The sequence below is a fragment of the Arachis stenosperma genome, chromosome 1 (genome assembly GCF_014773155.1).
Source record: "Arachis stenosperma cultivar V10309 chromosome 1, arast.V10309.gnm1.PFL2, whole genome shotgun sequence".
NCBI classification, from domain to species: domain Eukaryota; kingdom Viridiplantae; phylum Streptophyta; class Magnoliopsida; order Fabales; family Fabaceae; genus Arachis; species Arachis stenosperma.
The window spans coordinates 61264853-61285541 of record NC_080377.1 but is presented as its reverse complement, the minus strand read 5'-3'; the positions used below and the strand labels follow the sequence as shown (position 1 = coordinate 61285541).

Below are 20689 nucleotides of genomic sequence, written 5' to 3'. Positions count from 1 at the left end.
TTACTTTGTGTGTGAACTACTTCACTTTAAGAGTTGAGGACTCCTTATAAGAATTTCTTTGTGTTTACTCAACTCATAGGCCAAAGAACCACTTGTGCAGCTAAGTTGCCTAAATTTGGTGTAGCAAAGCAGTGTAATAAGAACACACGCTCTGAAGGTGATTATTTAGTATTATGTCAACATAAAATCCTAACTTAAGTCAATTGTTCATGAATCTATTATGTTTGAGGTCACTCACAATGCTGGTGCAACTCCTGGGATCCATTTGTAGGGGTGATTAACAGGAAGTCAAGGAATAAAAAAGCTAATCATGCAAAAGAAAATACGGGTACTATGTAGTTAATGTTATTTATTACTTTGAAGGCCCATTTCTTAATAATTTTATCAATTAGATCAAATAAAAGTGTGGTTCTAATATCATTTGCAGAATATTAGCACATGGGTGATCTACGCTATCAATGTGAATATTGTCATGCGTTGTTTTGGTATGACGAAAGAATCCGAACATATTACAATACAAGTGATCCCAAATATACACTTTGTTGTAGAGGTGGGCAAGTAGAGATTCCACACTTACAAGATGCTCCTAAAGTGTTGTATGATTTGTTGTACAATGATGATGCCAAAAGCAAGCACTTTTGTGACAACATAAGGACTTATAATAGTATGTTTCAATTCACATCGATGGGGGCAAAGGTTGACCGTAATATCAATTCCACAAGGGGACCACCGACATTTATTCTATGTGGTGAGAATTATCACTTGATGGGTAGTTTGATACCCAAAGTAGGGAGTCCTGCTAAATTTACACAACTGTATGTATTTGATTCCCAAAATGAGGTGCAAAATCGTATCGCTGTTATCAGGTAAGTAATCAAACCAAACTATCTACAACTATAATATATTAGAAAACCTATTGCTTATTATAAGACGTACTCGGTATTTGTAACTCATTCTGTTCTATATTTTAATTTAATATATAGGGGGGAAGAGAACAATAAAATTCACGAAGATATTGTCAGAGACTTGAAGAAAATGCTTGATGAGCATAATGTTTTGGTCAAAGCATTTCGCATGGTTAGGGAATCAATTAGTGTTGAGCCTAGATCAATGGTGAAATTGAGGCTATTGGACAAGAGAGGCAAGGATGGTAGAAGGTATAATTTACCATCAACCAACGAGGTGGCAGCTTTGATTGTGGGTGATTTTGATATAAATAGAACTGATAGGGACATCGTGGTAGAGACACAAAGTCATAAATTGCAACGGATTACTCAACTTAATCCTGCATATTTAGGCTTACAATATCCGTTATTGTTTCCCTATGGAGAGGATGGATACAAAGAAGAGATACCCCTCAATAAGAGTAATGCTAATGAAGGAAAAGGAAGACAAGAGGTATCCATGAAGGAATTCTTTGCTTTCCGAATACAAGAGAGATTGGCTGATGGATCCCCATTACTATATTCAAGAAGATTGTTCCAACAGTTTCTGGTTGATGGTTACTCCATGATTGAGTCAGCAAGGTTAAATTATATACGTCTTGATCAAGAGAAGTTCAGATGTGAGATGTACAAGGGAATTAAAGAAGCTGTTTTAAGTGGAGAAACTAGACCTCATCCTGTGGTAAAAGAATTATTTTACCCTCATCATTTACTGGAGGACCAAGGTATATGATCCAAAACTACCAAGATGCTATGGCTATATGTAAAGTGGTTGGTTATCCCGATCTGTTCATTACATTCACATGCAATCCTAAGTGGCCTGAGTTGGAAGACTTTTTAAAAAACAGAGAACTAAATGCAGAAGACCGTCCAGACATGATTTGTAGGGCTTTCAAAGTGAAATTGGATCATTTAATAAAAGATATCAAAACAAACAAGATATTTGATAGAGTTTGTGCAGGTTATCAATTCTAACTCATCTTCTATATTCTCAAGCTATTAATATAAGAAAATATTTATAGAACATCCTATTTAACAATGTTTCAAGACTTTCATGACAAAAGATTGCATGAAGCATCAAAGAGAATATTTTGTCTTAGAGTTTAGATTATTAGTTCATAATTGTTGTCATTAATAAATTTATTGTTTTCCAAAATTATAATGTCCATTTTAAGCTGTCTCAAACATAAATAAAAATGTAATGGTGGAAAAGGATGTTAAATAATTATCAAACACACTTCTTAAATTACAAGTTAATGCGGTTACTGTGGGAGACATTTCTATAAATTCAATAAGGTAGAAAATTTATCTGCGCCATATGAAATATGATTTCTTTTTATTAGAATTTGTAGATTACTAACGACAAATTATGTATTTTTTCAGTTGTTTATACCATTGAATTTCAAAAATGTGGACTCCCACATGCCCACATACTCATTTTCCTTCATCGGGATGATAAGTATCCAACTGCGGATGACATAGACAAAATTATTTCAGCTGATATACCAGACAAGTACCAAGATCCAGAATATTACGAAGCTGTTGAAAAACACATGATGCATGGTCCATGTGGTACACTTAGGAAAGAGTCTCCATGCATGGAGAATGGCAAATGCATACGCCACTTTCCTAAAAGATTTGTTGACACCACAACAATCGATGATGATGGGTATCCAATATATAGATGAAGAGATGATGACAATACAATAAATAAGTCCGGTGTTGATCTTGACAACTGATATGTTGTACCACACAATAGATCATTATTATTGAAATATGGAGCACATATTAATGTGGAGTGGTGTAATCAGTCAAGGTCAATTAAGTACTTATTTAAGTATGTGAACAAAGGAAATGACCATGTAACAGCTTCTTTTTATAGGAGTGCTACTGAAGATGACAAAATTGATGAAGTTAGCATGTATTATGATTGTAGATACATATCTCCATGTGAAGCAGCCTGGAGAATTTTTGAATACAATCTCCATTACAGAGATCCCTCTGTTGTAAGGTTGGGGTTCCACTTGGAGAATGAGCAAACCATTATTTTCAAAGACCACGAAAACATAGACGATGTTGCTAGAGAAGCCTCCATTAAAGAATCTATGTTTTGGGGATGGTTTGATGCAAATAAACAATATTCTGCAGCAAGATCCCTTACCTATGCTGAATTTCCTACAAAGTTTGTTTGGAAGGCTAAAGAAAGGGAATGGTGTCCACGTAAATCTCATTCGGTTATTAGCAGGATTTTCTTTGTACCACTTGGATCTGGGGAAGTATACTATCTAAGGCTACTACTTTGCCAAAGGACCTACATGCTATGAAGATATCAGGACTGTTGATGGAATTTTGTACCCAACCTTTAGAGATGCATGCTATGCAAGAGGTCTTCTAGATGATGATAGAGAATATATCGACGCAATAGAGGAAGCAAGTCATTGGGGTTCAGGAATATTTTTGCGCAAACTCTTTGCGACATTGTTATTTTCAAATTCAATGGAGAGGCTTGAACATGTATGGGAAAACACATGGAGTTTGTTATCCGATGACATACTTCATCGTCAAAGAACCCTCCTCGACAACCCTGGTAAGCACCATGTTTAAGTTATGTATATAGTTTTGTGATACAATTATTAATATTAAAAAACTGAATTTATATTTATTTAATACAATCTCTAAAGAATTAAATTAGACATGGTTTTTACATAGAAATTTCAAATGTCGTGTACATATGTGCATAAAGTTACTTTGGAATAACAACATGATATAATTTTAACATATCTTAATAAATTATTCCTATTCTACACGGATTATAAGAACACTTTATTATAATGAATGGTTTGGTTTTTGTTTCTTCGTACAGATTTACACCTAACAGATGAAGAGTTAAAGGAATTAACTCTAATAGATGTTGAGAACATCATGAATAGCTATAACAGGAGTCTCAAGGATTTTCCAACAATGCCGTTCCCAAACATGGACGCATGTTCATTGCAGTTGATGGCAAGTGGGACTAATCGGCTGATATGTGATGAGCTTCGATATGATAGGCGAAGATTAGCAGAAGAACATGCTACTTACTTACAACAATTGACAGATGAGCAGAAAGTGGTGTACAAAGAAATCATGTTGGCTGTTCATAGTAGGAAAGGGGGAGTATTCTTCCTTTTTGGATATGGTGGAACAGGAAAAATATTTGTTTGGAAGACCTTGGCTTCCGCATTGAGATCTAAAGAAATTGTACTGACTGTTGCCTCAAGCGGAATAGCATCTCTTCTATTACCGGGTGGGAGGACAGCACACTCACGCTTTGCAATTCCACTTAACTTAGATGAGTATTCAACATGCAACATAAAGCAAGGTAGTCATCTAGCTAAACTATTAATTAAAAGCAAACTCATCATTTGGGATGAAGCACCAATGGTAAACAAGCACTGTATTGAAGCTCTTGATAGGACTATGCGAGATATCTTACGATTCAAGAATTCTAACAGCTTCAACGAGCTATTTGGAGGGAAGACAATTGTATTTGGAGGTGACTTTCATCAAATACTACCTGTGATACCGAAAGGTACCAGACAGGAAATTGTCAATGCAACGATAAATTCATCGTATATATGGAACAGCTGCAAGATTTTATCTTTAACAAAAAATATGCATCTACAAACAAACGGGAGCCATACAACATGTCAGGAGTTAAAGCAGTTTGCAGATTGGATATTGGCTATTGGGGATGGAAGATGTGGTGCATCTAATGATGGAGTTGATAGTGTAAAAATCCCGGATGACATCCTAATTAATGAATGGGATGATCCTATTGTAGCTATTTGTAAAGCTACTTACCCGGAAATGTTTAGAGGAACAAATGGTGAATATAGAGCAGAGGATCGAGCCATACTTGCACCGACCTTGCAAATTGTGAATGAGATAAACCAATATATGATGAGCTTGAACCCAGCTGAAACTATAACATATTATAGCTCTGACAAAGCTTGTGCAACAGAAGCCAACAATGACTTGCTAGCATCTATACATACTCCTGAATTCTTAAACACAATCAAGTGTTCTGGAGTACCAAATCATGAGTTAATTGTGAAGGTTGGGACACCTATAATGCTATTGCGGAACATTGATCATTCTTCCGGGCTGTGTAATGGAACACGCTTAGTAATCACTAAACTTGGAAAACATATCATTGAAGCAAGGAGCATAGCAGGGAGAATTCTGGCCAAAAGGTGTTTATCCCAAGAATGACCTTAAGTCCTTCGGATCACAGAATACCATTCAGGTTCCAACGAAGACAATTTCCCATTATGGTATCCTATGCCATGACTATCAATAAAAGCCAAGGGCAATCACTTTCAAAAGTTGGTTTGATTTTAAAAAAGCCAATTTTTACCCACAGTCAGTTATATGTTTCCCTCTCGAGAGTTACACACAAGAAGGGGCTAAAGGTTTTGTTATGTCATGAGAAAGGTGATAATAAAGAGACAGACAATGTGGTTTTCAAGGAAGTATTCAAAAATGTTGCCTGAAAAAACATGATCACCAGTTTTAGATGGAGTATGCATTACCAGACTCCACTATCCACTATAACCTTATCTCATTAATTGGGCAATAGTAGCTCTAACAAATAATGTTTTTCCACCAAATGTCAAAACAGTTTCATCAATATTCAATCTATCTGTATTCCATAGCCATAGTACTATTTATAAATACTCACCTGATTAAATTCTGATGCAGGTTTCGAGCTAAGTACTCCAACGTTCTTGGTAACATGATATTCCACATGACTTAATGACAGGTGCGGCCTACAATTAACCATTGCAGCTTAAGGATTCTATGGATGGAATTTAGTCTTTAATATAGGTACCAATCTTATCATTTTTTCCAATATTAGATGTGTTGTACCATAGTTCATATGGAGTTTTATCACATTTTCATGCTATTATGTCAGTTCTCTTTTTATTGTTTTATTTTCTGCATAACCAACATGCACCCAACCCCTAAACCATTCAAAAACTTAAATATTCTTTGTTTAACCTCCTATTAGAACCGCCCGCACACCCACCTACTTATCTAATATTAATGTCAAGATTTATTCGTCAAAACTGTCATCACAACAAATACAAGTTTTCCAACAACAAAGTATGGCATATCTATTAGTCCCTGTCAATCATATTAACTTAATTTTGCAAGACTTCAAAATCATAAATACTTTACCGTTTCTGGGTATACACTTCCGTTGCAACATGTGCCATTTGAGACTACGTCCCAGCAGCTTTTACACGAATAAATCATCATTTTAGAAGAATCTCCAAGCTGTAAATATTTATTGACAAAATGAAACAATTGTAAATTAGACTCGGAATGGTTAAATTACCCAATAATTGCTAACAATAACATCAAGACCAAAGAAATCTTTTAAGTAGCAATACTAATTCCTTTCTCTAGCACAATATCAACTATTCTCTTAATTTATTTTCACCATGACCACTCAAAAGAACTGTTATTAAAAGGGAATAACTTGATCTTAAGTTACCATTCTATTGCGTAAATGTTATTGCCTCATTTCACAAAAAAAAAATTTGAAAGATGTTTTTAACACCAGTATAAATCTCCATACATAATCATTCTCACATCTTTCCTAAAAAAATTTATAAACATTAATTATTTGCTATAACTTCGCATATTCCTAATATGTCTCTAAGCAGCATACAATCCATTGGATTGCTAAATGGTTCAACTAATCCGTTCATTTTACCAAAACATCTAGCCATAGAATACTATTTGCCGTCTTCCAAAATTTGGGTTAGAAGGAATGATAAAAATAATACCCTTCAGAGTTCATAGGTCATCCTTTCACAATACAAAGGAATTCTAATACAACCTCATCTGATTTAGTATTTAAATCTATTAAAGAACATCCGTTAGACACAAATTAGTTTGGCGAAATAACCTTTTGTAATAAAAACTGCCTCAATCCGCTTAACGACACCACATCACCTCCAAAGACATTGATAAGTGGCATAATGGCATAACGGCATAACATGGTGGGCTACTGCAAAACACATTGACATTGTTATGCTATGCAATAATCAAATGGGAAGAACAACATTGTAAATATGTAGTGTCAATATTCAATGGTTGTTGGTTCTCACAAAGCAGGGGGCCTCCATTTTGAAGCCTAAGATTCCAACTCTCCATTTAAAAAATGTACATCAACAAATTCTTACAACAACAACAACTACTTGCATTTAAGGGATTAATAATTCATTCACAAGATAAATATTCAAGTTGCAAAAAGTTTGATTTTGTTAATTATATTTTAAACACATTATATAACACCAATAAAAGCTAGAATAGATAACTAAAATAGCTGAAATATCAAATAAAGTAAATAGTCTTCAAATTTCTTTTTATTATTTGATAGATAACATTCCAGCGAATTGAGTCTTCAATTTTAGGTTACCTTCTGAGTTGAATTTTTAATTAAAAAAAAATTTTGTGACATGATTATTTTTTCCTGAAAAAATAACTTCAAATAACCGAGAGAGAGTGAATGAGGGCAAATACAACACCTACAACCACTATTATAAAATGCAAATTTTTTGGATTGGTCCATATTTTCCAAGTTATAAAAACGGCTAAAGAACAAATCAACAATGAATCATGTAACTCACAACCAAGTGTAGGGTGATGCCAATTAAAGAGAGTAAATGAAATGAACAGTCCGACTATTACACGATGCAAGGATGTATGTCATCACCGATCGAGAGAGAAAGAGTATGAGATTCCATATACAAGTAGACGAGAAGGAAGTGGATCTACCTCTACAAAAATAGCACAATTCTTATCGTCACTGGTGGATGAAATTGTGATTCCTTTGTTATTGTATTTTGTAAAATTCATTGCTTTTTCAACTATGTGTGGACACAACTCCGTTCAACTTAACCAGCAAGTGTACTGGGTCATCCAAGTAATACTTTACGTGAGTAAGGGTCGATCCCACAGAGATTGTTGGTATGAAGCAAGCTATGGTCACCTTGTAAATCTCAGTTAGGCAGATTAAATGGTTATGGGTTTCGAAAATTAATAATAAATAGAAAATAAAAAGCGATAGAAATACTTATGTAAATCAATAGTGGGAATTTCAGATAGGCGTGTGAAGATGCTAGAATCCTTTCGAATCTTTACTTTCTTATTGCTTTCATCCAATCCTTCTTACTCCTTTCCATGGCAAGCTGTATGTAGGGCATCACCATCATCAATGGCTACTTTCAATCCTCTCGGGAAAATGGTCCTATGCGCTGTCACTGCACGGCTAATCGTCTGGAGGCATCACCCTTGTTGATGGCTACATCCCATCCTCTCAGTGAAAATGGTCCAAATGCTCTGTCACAGCACGGCTAATCATCTGTTGATTCTCAATCAGGTTGGAATATAATCCATTGATCCTTTTGCGTCTGTCACTAATGCCCAGCCTTCAGGAGTTTGAAGCTCGTCACAGTCATTCAATACCGGAATCCTACTCGGAATACCACAGACAAGGTTAGACTTTCCGGATTCCCGGGATCCTACTCGGAATACCATAGACAAGGTTAGACTTTTCGGATCCCCATGAATGCCGCCATCTATCTAGCTTATACCACGAAGATTCTATTGGGGAATCTAAGAGATATGCGCCTGGCCTAAGGTAGAACGGAAGTGGTTGTCAGTCACGTGCGTTCATAGGTGAGAATGATGATGAGTGTCACGGATCATCACATTCATCAAAGTGTTGTGCAACATATATCTTGGAATAAGAATAAAAGAGAATTGAATAGAAAGTAATAGTAATTATATTGAAACTTGAGGTACAGCAGAGCTCCACACCCTTAATCTATGGTGTGCAGAAACTCCACCGTTGAAAGTACGTAAGTGAAAGGTTCAGGCATGGCCGAATGGCCAGCCCCTTAAAACGTGCTCAATGGCCTCCTAAGATGAAGAATAAAACAAAACTGAGACCAAAGATGAAACGTGGTCAAAAGACGTCTAATACAATAGTAAATTATCCTATTTATACTAGACTAGCTACTAGGGTTTACATGAGTAAGTAATTGATGCATAAATCCACTTCCGGGGCCCACTTGGTGTATGCATGGGCTGAGCTTGATTTATCCACGAGCTGAGGCTTTTCTTGGAGTTGAACGCCGAGTTATAACGTGTTTTGGGGAGTTCAACTCCGGGTTATGACGTGTTTCTGGCGTTTAACTCCAGACAGCAGCATATAATTGGCGTTCAACGCCAATTTACGTCGTCAATTCCCGAATGAAGTATGGACTATTATATATTGCTGGAAAGCTCTGGATGTCTACTTTCCAACACCATTGAGAGCGCGCCATTTGAAGTTCTGTAGCTCCAGAAAATCCATTTTGAGTACAGGGAGGTCAGATTCCAACAGCATCAGCAGTCCTTTTGTCAGCCTTTTTCAGAGTTTTGCTCAAGTCCCTCAATTTCAGCCAAAAATTACCTGAAATCACAGAAAAACACACAAACTCATAGTAAAGTCCAGAAATGTAAATTTAACATAAAAACTAATGAAAACATCCCTAAAAGTAGCTTGAACTTACTAAAAACTACCTAAAAACAATGCCAAAAAGCGTATAAATTATCCGCTCATCACAACACCAAACTTAAATTGTTGCTTGTCCCCAAGCAACTGAAAATCAATTAGGATAAAAAGAAGAGAATATACTGTGAATTTCAAAATATCAATGAATATTAATTCTAATTAGATGAGCGGGACTTGTAGCTTTTTGCTTCTGAATAGTTTTGGCATCTCACTTTTTTCCTTTGAAGTTTAGAATGATTGGCTTCTCTTAGGAACTTAGAATTTTGGATAGTGTTATTGACTTTCCTAGTTAAGCATGTTGATTCTTGAACACAGCTACTTATGAGTCTTGGCCGTGGCCCTAAGCACTTTGTTTTCCAGTATTACCACCGGATACATAAATGCCACAGACACATGACTGGGTGAACCTTTTCAGATTGTGACTTAGCTTTGCTAGAGTCCCCAGTTAGAGGTGTCCAGAGCTCTTAAGCACACTCTTTAGCTTTGGATCACGACTTTAACCACTCAGTCTCAAGCTTTACACTTGGACCTTCATGACACAAGCACATGGTTAGGGACAGCTTAATTTAGCCGCTTAGGCCTGGATTTTATTTCCTTGGGCCCTCCTATCCATTGATGCTCAAAGCCTTGGATCCTTTTTACCCTTGCCTTTTGGTTTTAAGGGCTATTGGCTTTTTCTGCTTGCTTTTTCTTTTTCTTTCTATTTTTTTCGCCATTTCTCTCTTTTTCTTTTCGCAAGCTTTCTTTTTCACTGCTTTTTCTTGCTTCAAGAATCAATTTCACAATTTTTCAGATCATCAATAACATTTCTCTTTGTTCATCATTCTTTCAAGAGCCAACAATTTTAACATTCATAAACAACAAGATCAAAAAAATTATGCACTGTTTAAGCATTCATTCAGAAAACAAAAAGTATTGTCACCACATCAATATAATTAAACTAAATTCAAGGATAAATTCAAAATTCATGTACTTCTTGTTCTTTTGAATTAAAAACATTTTTCATTTAAGAGAGGTGAAGGATTCATGGAATTTATTCATAGCTTTAAGACATAGTTACTGTTCCGAGGGTTACCTGAAACGTGTAGCTCGGTCGTCTTGGGATGGCCCGAGGTGAGGGTCAGGGACCCGAGCTTGATTTGTGGAGTGGTTGGTGGTGGTACCTGCAATGACACTCCGATGCTTAAGTTAGCATGGGTCCAAGCAGATGTGTGTAGAATGTGGAATGAATTATACCTGGGTGCTCCAGTGTATTTATAATGGTGTGATGTGGCCTCTTGTGGATAAGATAAGTTAGTTATCTTATCTTTTCTTTATCTTATCTTCAAATGAGGTCATCTTATCTTCAAGGGAACCGCCTTTATCTTTCTGGGCTTTTGTTGCCTTTAGATTGGGCTGTGTTCCTTCGTTTTGGGCCTGCTTTGGGCTCCTTTGGTGATTTGGCCGAGCTCTTTGAGAAGAGGTCGGGCATTTGGCCGAGCTCTTTGAGAAGAGGTCGGGCATTTGGCCGAGCTCTTTGAGAAGAGGTCGAGCATTTGGCCTGAAGAGGTCGGGCATTTGGCCTGAAGAGGTCGGGCATTTGGCCTGAAGAGGTCGGTCGGCTTGTCGCTAAACATCCCGGGTCGGACAGCTTGACCCAGGGTTTGAACAGTGCCCCTGCTTGAGTTCGATCCTTTCCATGAGATCATGCTTTTTCAGAGCTTCAATCTCTTTGGAAGTCGTGCTCAAGCATCTGTCTGGCTTGTTTCTTCATTGCTTTGCAATCTTTGTAGATTTTCTAGAGGTTTGGTTCTTCACAGTCCAACCTCTTTGAGTGGTAGCGTGGGTTTTCTACCTTTGCTTTCTGGATCACGCCTTGCTTTAAGTTTGTGTCGACAACCCTCTGCTTTGGCGAAGTTGTCCTTGCGGCTTGATATCCGGACTTTTAGTGATTTCTCCAATGACTTTTTTAGTGTTCTTTATGTAGAACGTTTTTTAGTCTCGGATGACGTTCGTAGCCCTGTTTGAGATTGTGCCTTCTTTGAGTGGAGTTGTATCCCTTTTGGCTGAGCACATTTGAGCCTTAGGTTGTTTTCGAACCTTTATGGCTTTGTTCTTTTTTGAGATCATGCTTGCACCTCTTCTTTACTGACGTCGACCTGTATTACTTTGCCCCTGCTTGAGTTCGGACTTTTCCGTGAGACCGTGCTTTCAGAGTTTCGATCTCTTCGGGGATGTCGTGCTCAAGCGTCCTGACTTTGGTCGATCTTTGAATAGTTTCTCTTTTGTGCGAGTCTGATATTGCCCCTTTTACTTTGTTGAGGGGACTCTTCAGCCTTCTTCCGACTTGTTTGTCTTTGCTGTTCGGGCTTTTTAGTCATAATCCAACAACTTTTTAGGTAGTGTTCCGATGGGGAACCTCTTTATGGTTTGTTTTGGATGACTTTTTAGCTCCGTCTTTGATTTGTGCTTTTGCCTTTTAAGAAGTGTCTTTTTCCAAGACTTCGTATTTTTTAGCACACATTTTTTGTTGTTCCAAGCTGTAGCTTTGGGCCGACTTCTTCATGTCGGTCGCTTCTAAGTTATTTCTAGTAATCCTCTTTATTGGACCTCTGTTAGGTCTCTTTCAGGGATTACTTTTTATAACTTTTTGTTTATGGGACGACTTCTTTATGTCAGTCCCTTCTCCAAGTTATTTTTGTAATCCTCTTTCTTGGACCTTTGTCAGATCTCTTTCAGGGATTACTTTTATAACTTGTCCGTTGTAGGAGACCGACTTCTTTATGTCGATCTCTTCTAAGTTATTTCGTAACCCTCTTTCTTGGACCTTTGTCAGGTCTCTTTCAGGGATTACTTCTATAACTTTATTATTGTAGGAGACCGACTTCGTCATGTCGATCTCTTCTAAGTTATTTCGTAACCCTCTTTCTTGGACCTTTGTCAGGTCTCTTTCAGGGATTACTTCTATAACTTTATTATTGTAGGAGACCGACTTCGTCATGTCGATCTCTTCTAAGTTATTTCATAATCCTCATTCTTGGTATAGCAGTGAATTTTGTTTTCATTTTGTCGAAATCGAATGATGAATTCGGTTTTCATCGTGGTCGGGCGGTGAAGTTGGTTTTCACCTTGCCGACTTGTCGCTTTGTAATCGGACGATGAGTTTGGTTTTCATCTTGCCGACTTTGTCGTGATCGGGCGATGATTTTGGTGTTTCACCTTGCCGACTTGCCGTAGTCGGGCGTCTTGGTAGGAAACTTTTTTAGGGAATCTGCAATCTTTTGAACAATAATATAAAGATAAGAGTGTGTACATGTTAGTACTTACCTTTCTAGGTCGGGCAATCTTTTGGATCTCGGCCTGGCGCCCTTTTTAGTTTGCAGGCATGCCATGACCTTGGTAGCTCTTGCCCTTCGAGTTCGGACAGTCTGTAGCAACCTTTCCCCAGTTCTTCTAAACAACTTGGTATGGTCCTTTCCTGTTGGATGCTAGCTTTCCTTCTCTAAGTCGAGTTGTTCCGATATCATTTTGGATTTGTGGGAGCTCTTCAGCCCAAGCTCCCTTTGTGTCGTTTTAACCCAGCTAGTATGACTTTGTTTGGCAGCTTCTGCTTGTCCACTATCCTGTGGGTGTTCTACGGATGTGAATTGGTGCTTTTAATAATGTTTCTGTACAAGAATTTCTTCTTTGAGCAGTGGCATTAACTAGGGGCTCTGCCTCAATCCATTTTGTGAAGTAATCCACCTCTACAATGAGGAACTTGACTTGTCCCGATCCTTGGGGAAATAGTCCGAGGAGGTCGAGTCCCCTCTTTGCGAATGGCCAAGGTGATGTTGCACTAATGAGCTCCTCTGGTGGGGCGATGTGGAAGTTGGCATACTTTTTGATGTAAAGCTTTGACTTTGTATTTGGGTTTTTACTCTGTTGTTGCCTCAAAGGGTGCCCCTGGACTTTTGTGTGAATCCTGGGGTTTCCCTTTTACTGCCACGTCTGTCACTTGATGTTTTGCTGTTATTGTCCGAGTTGTTTCCTTATTTGCCCGAGTTGTTTGGTAGTAACCCCATAGTTGACCTATGTCTTTGAGATATATATTAAGATCCCGGACGGCATTCCTGATTTGGCTGGATGACCCTGAGTACATCCCTTATACCGCCTTCAAGATTGACTTTGTTGTGGTCTTGTAATGTAGCCTGGATGAGGCTTTTGTTATTGCCCCCTGGTTTGGTGTTGGCTAAAAATGCATCAGCTCGGGCGTTCTGCTCCCGAGGTATGTGTTTGGACCTCATATCCCCGAATTGTCCGAGCTGTTGGTGCTGGCTGGTTTTGAAAGTGCATCAGCTCGGGCGTTCTGCTCCCGAGGTATGTGTCAGACCTCATATCCCCGAATTTGTCCGAGCTGTTTTCTATTTTTGTCCAGGGTCCCCCGAATTGCCCGAGATGTTCTCTGGTTTTGTCCAGGGTCCCCCAAATTATCTGAGCTATCCTCTGTAGGATTCTTCCAGCTAAGTTTGTTTTCTGTAGGATGCCTTTTATGGGCTGGTTGGTCCGAACTCTGATAGTGTGAGCTTGAGAGTATGGGTGGAGTCATCGAGAGGTGAGTATGAGGGTGTAGGCAAACTTTTTCTATCTGTTGATGGTTTAGTTCGGTCCCTTGTAGAGCTTTGCTGATGAAGTAGACGGGTTGTTGCCCACTTTCATCTTCTCTGACTAGTGCTGAGGCTATTGCCTGACTTCCCACTGCGAGGTGTAATGAGTTCTTCACTTTCTCGTGGTCTGGAAAGAGTGGGTGGTTGCCCCAAGAATTTTGAAATCTCGGAAGGCTTGTTCGTACTCCGTTGTCTTTTTCAACTCGTCCGACCTCTTTGGTGTGAGGTGGACGTTCAACTCGTCCGACCTCTTTGGTGTGAGGTGGACCTTCAACTCGTCCAACCTCTTTGGTGTGCGGTGGGCCTTCAATCCGTCCGATATCTTCGGTGTGAGGTGGACCTTCAACTTGTCCGACCTCTTTGGTGTGAGGTGGACCTTAAACTCGTCCGACATCTTCGGTGTGAGGTGGACCTTCAACTTGTCCGACCTCTTTGGTGTGAGGTGGACCTTAAACTCGCCCGACATCTTCGGTGTGAGGTGGACCTTCAACTTGTCCGACCTCTTTGGTGTGAGGTGGACCTTAAACTCGCCCGACATCTTCGGTGTGAGGTGGACCTTCAACTTGTCCGACCTCTTTGGTGTGAGGTGGACCTTAACTCGCCCGACCTCTTTAGTGTGAGGTGGACCTTCAACTTGTCCGACCTCTTTGGTGTGAGGTGGACCTTAACTCGCCCGACCTCTTTAGTGTGAGGTGGACCTTCAACTTTGTCCGACCTCCTTGGTGTGAGATGGACCTTCAACTTTGTCCGACCTCTTTGGTGTGAGGTAGACCTTCAACTCGTCCGACCTCTTTGGTGTGAGGTGGACTTTCAACGCGTCCGACCTCTTTGGTGTGAGGTGGACCTTCAACTCGTCCGGCCTCTTTGTTGTGAGGTGGACCTTCAACTCGTCCGACCTCTTTCTCCTTTTTGCTTTTGATTGGGCGAGGTGGTGGGATCTTTTCGGGTTGATCTTCTCTTTTCTTGGACTCTTTATCCTTTTCCCGTGGTGGGTTAGGAGAATTCGGTTTTTGAGGTCTCTCCTAGTCGAGAGTTTTCCTCCATGTTGATGTATTTCTCTGCCCGTTCCTGTATCTCGTTCAGGGATGTTGGGTGCTTCTTGGATATTGAGTGGCTGAAAGGTCCTTCTCTTAGGCCATTGATGAGTTCTATGATGGCCGCTTCTGTTGGAAGACTTTGTATGTCAAGGCATGCTTTGTTGAATCTTTCCATGTAGCTGTGGAGACTTTTCCGATCTCCTTGCTTGATTCCTAATAGACTTGGGGCGTGCTTGGCTTTGAGATCAGCCTCAAGCTTTAGGAGCTTGTTCTCTAGCTCTCGATGTCGCCTTACCTCTCTTTGTAGATCCTCTCAGCTTCTTGTTGATGCTCCGCCTCTTTTTCGAGTTGCTTTAAGCGATCTTGAAGTGCCTTCATGGATCCCACAGTTGGTGAATCGTTGTTTTTGTTAGGTTGCGGAGTATCTTTTGGTGTAGTGTCCGCATTCTTGTGCGGCATTCTATCTTCTAGATCTGAATCGTGGTCGTTGTCATGGTTGTCCGCCATGGTGATGGGATGACTTCCAGGTTCCCCGGCAACGGCGCCAATGTTCCGAGGGTTACCTGAAACGTGTAGCTCGGTCGTCTTGGGATGGCCCGAGGTGAGGGTCAGGGACCCGAGCTTGATTTGTGGAGTGGTTGGTGGTGGTACCTGCAATGACACTCCGATGCTTAAGTTAGCATGGGTCCAAGCAGATGTGTGTAGAATGTGGAATGAATTATACCTGGGTGCTCCAGTGTATTTATAATGGTGTGATGTGGCCTCTTGTGGATAAGATAAGTTAGTTATCTTATCTTTTCTTTATCTTATCTTCAAATGAGGTCATCTTATCTTCAAGGGAACCGCCTTTATCTTTCTGGGCTTTTGTTGCCTTTAGATTGGGCTGTGTTCCTTCGTTTTGGGCCTGCTTTGGGCTCCTTTGGTGATTTAGCCGAGCTCTTTGAGAAGAGGTCGGGCATTTGGCCGAGCTCTTTGAGAAGAGGTCGGGCATTTGGCCTGAAGAGGTCGGTCGGCTTGTCGCTAAACATCCCGGGTCGGACAGCTTGACCCAGGGTATGAACAGTTACTAACTACTAATGATCATGAAGTAGAGACACAAAACATAGATAAACACAGCATAAAAACCGAAAAGCAGAAAGAAATAAGAATAAGGAATGAATCCACCTGAGTGAGGGTGGCGCCTTCTTGAAGGTCCAATGGTGCTTTTTGAGCTCCTTTATGTCTCTTCCTTGCTTCTGTTGCATGATTCCTAGTAATTTTGGTGTCCCTATCCTTAGTTGCTCCCAATAATTGTGTGGAGGACAATTTATCTCCTGAGGTATCTCAGGGATCTCTTGATTTACAGTCAAATGTTCTACCACTGAGCTATAAACCCTTTACATGAGTCTATCCATCTCCCATGGCTCAGAGGTGGAAGCTTTTGTCTTCCCTTTTTTTCTCTTCTTCTCTCTTTTTTTTTTTTGGATGTCTCTGGCCTTAGGTGCCATTAATGGTTATGGAAAAGCAAAAAGATATGCTTTTACCACACCAAACTTAGAAAATTGCTCGCCCTCGAGCAAGAGAAGAAAGAAAAGATGAAGAATAAGAAGAAGATATGGAGGAGATTGAGGGATGTGTGTATTCGGCTATATGGGTGGGATTGGGTGGGAAAGAGAATTTGAATTTTAAAGGTAGGTATGGTGTATGGGGAAGAGTGGATAGATGTAGGTGGTGAATGAAAAACAGAAGGGATGACCATGAATGGAGAGAGAGGGTGAGGTGATTGGTGAAGGATTTTGGGAAGTGTGACATGGGGGAGAGTGTAAATAGGATTAGGAGGTAAGGTGGGAATATGTTAGGTGGGGATCCTGTGGGGTCCACAGATCCTGAGGTGATCTTGTGGGGTCTACAGATCCTGAGGTGTCAAGGAATTCCATCCCTGCACCAAATAGGCATGTAAAATGCCATTGCACACCATTCTGGCGTTTAAACGCTGAGTGATGCACATTCTGGGCGTTCAACGCCCACATGTAACATGTTTCTGGCGTTGAACGCCAGTTTCATGCTTGTTACTGGCGTTCAGCGCCAGCTTTTCCTCTAGGCACATTCCTGGCGTTCAAACGCTAGAATGTTGCTTGTTTCTGGCATTCAGCGCCAGATTCATGCTCTGTTCTGGCGTTGAACGCCAGCCAGATGCTCCTTACTGGCGTTGAACGCTAGTCTGTGCTTCCTCCAGGGTGTGATTTTTCTTCTGCTGTTTTTGATTCTGTTTTTAATTTTTATATTTTTTTCGTGACTCCACATGATCATGTACCTAATAAAACACAAAATAATAATAGAATAAAATAAAATAAAAATTAGATAAATAAAATTGGGTTGCCTCCCAACAAGCACTTTTTTAATGTCAATAGCTTGACAGTGGGCTCTCATGGAGCCACAAAGGTGATCAGGTCAATGTTGTATACTCCCAACACCAAACTTAGAGTTTGGATATGGGGTCTTAACACCAAACTTAGAGTTTGGTTGTGGCCTCCCAACACCAAACTTAGAGTTTGACTGTGGGGGCTCTTCTTGACTCTGAACTGAGAGAAGCTCTTCATGCTTACTCTCTTTTGTCACAGAGGGATGGCCATGTGCCTTAAACACAAGGTAGTCCCCATTCAATTGAAGGACTAATTCACCTCTGTTGACATCTATCACAGCTCCTGCTGTGGCTAGAAAAGGTCTTCTAAGGATGATGCATTCATCCTCTTCCTTCCTAGTGCCTAAGATTATGAAATCAGTAGGGATGTAAAGGTCTTCAACCTTTACTAACACGTCCTCCACTATTCCATAAGCTTGTCTCAATGACTTGTCTGCCAATTGTAATGAGAACAAGGCAGGTTGTACCTCAATGATCCCCAGCTTCTCTATTACAGAGAGTGGCATAAGATTTATCCCTGACCCCAGATCACATAGAGCTTTTTCAAAGGTTATGGTGCCTATGGTACAAGGTATTAAGAACTTGCCAGGATCTTGTCTCTTTTGAGGTAAAATTTGCTGAATCCAGGTATCCAGTTCACTAATGAGCAAAGGAGGTTCACTTTCCCAAATCTCATTACCAAACAACTTGGCATTCAGCTTCATGATAGCTCCTAAATATTGAGCAACTTGCTCTCCAGTCACATCTTCATCCTTTTCAGAGGAAGAATAGTCTTCAGAGCTCATGAATGGCAGAAGGATATTTAATGGAATCTCTATGGTCTCTATATGAGCCTTAAATTCCTTTGGATCCTTAATAGGAAACTCCTTCTTGCTTGAGGGACGTCCCAGGAGGTCTTCCTCACTAGGATTTTCGTCCTCCTCCTCCCTTGTGCATTCGGCCATATTGATTATATCAATGGCCTTGCACTCTCCTTTTGAATTCTCTTCTGTATTGCTTGGGAGAATACTGGGAGGAGTTTCAATGACTTTCTTACTCAGCTGGCCCACTTGTGCCTCCAGATTTCTGATGGAGGATCTTGTTTCACTCATGAAACTGAAAGTGGCCTTTGACAGATCAAAGACTAGATTGGCTAATTTAGAAGTGTTTTGTTCAGAATTCTCTGTCTGTTGCTGAGAAGATGATGGAAAAGGCTTGCTATTACTCAGCCTATTGCGTCCACCATTGTTAAAGCTTTGTTGAGGCTTTTATTGATCCTTCCATGAGAAATTTGGATGATTTCTCCATGATGAATTATAGGTGTTTCCATAAGGTTCACCCATGTAATTAACCTCTGCCATTGCAGGGTTCTCAGGATCATAAGCTTCTTCAGAAGCTGCCTCTTTAGTGTTGTTGGATGCATTTTGCCATCCATTCAGACTTTGAGAAATCATGTTGACTTGCTGAGTCAACACTTTGTTCTGAGCCAATATGGCATTCAGAGCATCAATTTCAAGAACTCCTTTCTTCTGAGGTATCCCATTATTCACGGAATTCCTCTCAGAAGTGTACATAAATTGGTTATTTACAACCATGTCAATGAGTTCTTGAGCTTCCGCAGGTATTTCCTTTAGGTGAATTGATCCACCTGCAGAATGGTCCAATGACATTTTCGAAAATTCAGATAGGCCATAATAGAATATATCTAATATGGTCCATTCTGAAAACATGTCAGATGGACATCTTTTGGTCAGCTGCTTATATCTTTCCCAAGCTTCATAGAGGGATTCACCATCTTTTTGTTTGAAGGTCTGAACATCCACTCTAAGCTTGCTCAGCTTTTGAGGAGGAAAGAATTTATCCAAGAAGGCTGTGACCAGCTTATCCCAAGAGTCCAGGCTATCCTTAGGTTGTGAATCCAACCATATTCTAGCTCTGTCTCTTACAGCAAAAGGGAAAAGCATGAGTTTGTAGACTTCAGGATCAACTCCATTCGTCTTAACAGTCTCACAAATCTGCAAGATCTCAGTTAAAAACTGGTAAGGATCTTCAGATGGAAGTCCATAAAACTTGCAGTTCTGTTGCATTAAAGCAACTAGTTGAGGTTTAAGCTCAAAATTATTGGATCCAATGGCAGGAATGGAGATGCTTCTTCCATCAAATTTGGACGTTGGCTTTGTGAAGTCACCAAGCATTCTCCTTGCATTATTATTATTTTTGGCTGCCATCTCCTTCTCTTGTTCTAATGTTTCTGAAAGGTTACCTTTAGATTGTTGTAATTTAGCTTCTCTTAATTTTCTCTTCAAAGTCCTTTCAGGTTCTGGATCAATTTCAACAAGAGTGCCTTTTTCCTTGTTCCTGCTCATATGAAAGAGAAGAAAAACAAGAAAAGAAGAGGAATCCTCTATGTCACAGTATAGAGATTCCTTTGTGTTAGTAGAAGAAGAAAGGGGAGAAGAGTGAAGAAGAATTGGAAAATAATTTTAAAAAGGGGTTAGTGATTTTCGAAAATTAGAGATAAGATGTAATTAAAATTAAAACATGAAACAATTAGTTAATTAAAAAGAATTTTTGAAAAGGGGTGAGATATTTTCGAAAATTAGAGAGGAAAGAGTAGTTAGGTGGTTTTGAAAAAGATAAGAAACAAACAAAAACTTAATTAGTTAGTTGAAAAAGATTTTAAAATCAAATTTGAAAAGATAAGAAGATAAGATAAGATAAGATATTTTTGAAATCAAATTTTGAAAAAGATAAAATAAAAAGATAAGATTTTTAAGAAAAAGATATTTTGAAAAAGATTTAATTTTAAAATTAAAATTAATTACTTAACTAACAAGAAACTAAAAGATAGGATTCTAGATTTTAAAGATTGAACCTTTCTTAACAAGAAAGTAACAAACTTCAAATTTTTGAATCAATCACATTAATTGTTAGTGTAATTTCGAAAATATGATATAAAGATAAGAAAAAGATTTTGAAAATAATTTGAAAAATATTTTTGAAATTTTCGAAAATGATAAAAAAATGAAAAAGATATGATTTTTGAAAAAGATTTTAAAAAGATAAGATTTTTAAAATTGAAAATTTGA

The 20689-nt window shown here is 39.1% G+C and overlaps 1 non-coding gene and 1 pseudogene across 1 annotated transcript; both read left to right on the top strand.

The window, feature by feature from the left end:
- Window positions 1–438: 438 nt before the first annotated feature.
- LOC130980264 (uncharacterized) lies at window positions 439–5479 on the top strand (annotated as a pseudogene).
- A 13849-nt stretch (window positions 5480–19328) lies between these two features.
- On the top strand, window positions 19329–19432 carry LOC130953950 (small nucleolar RNA R71). The gene has a single exon (XR_009076113.1). It is a non-coding gene; the product is annotated as a small nucleolar RNA R71 (small nucleolar RNA).
- The last annotated feature ends 1257 nt before the right edge of the window (window positions 19433–20689 follow it).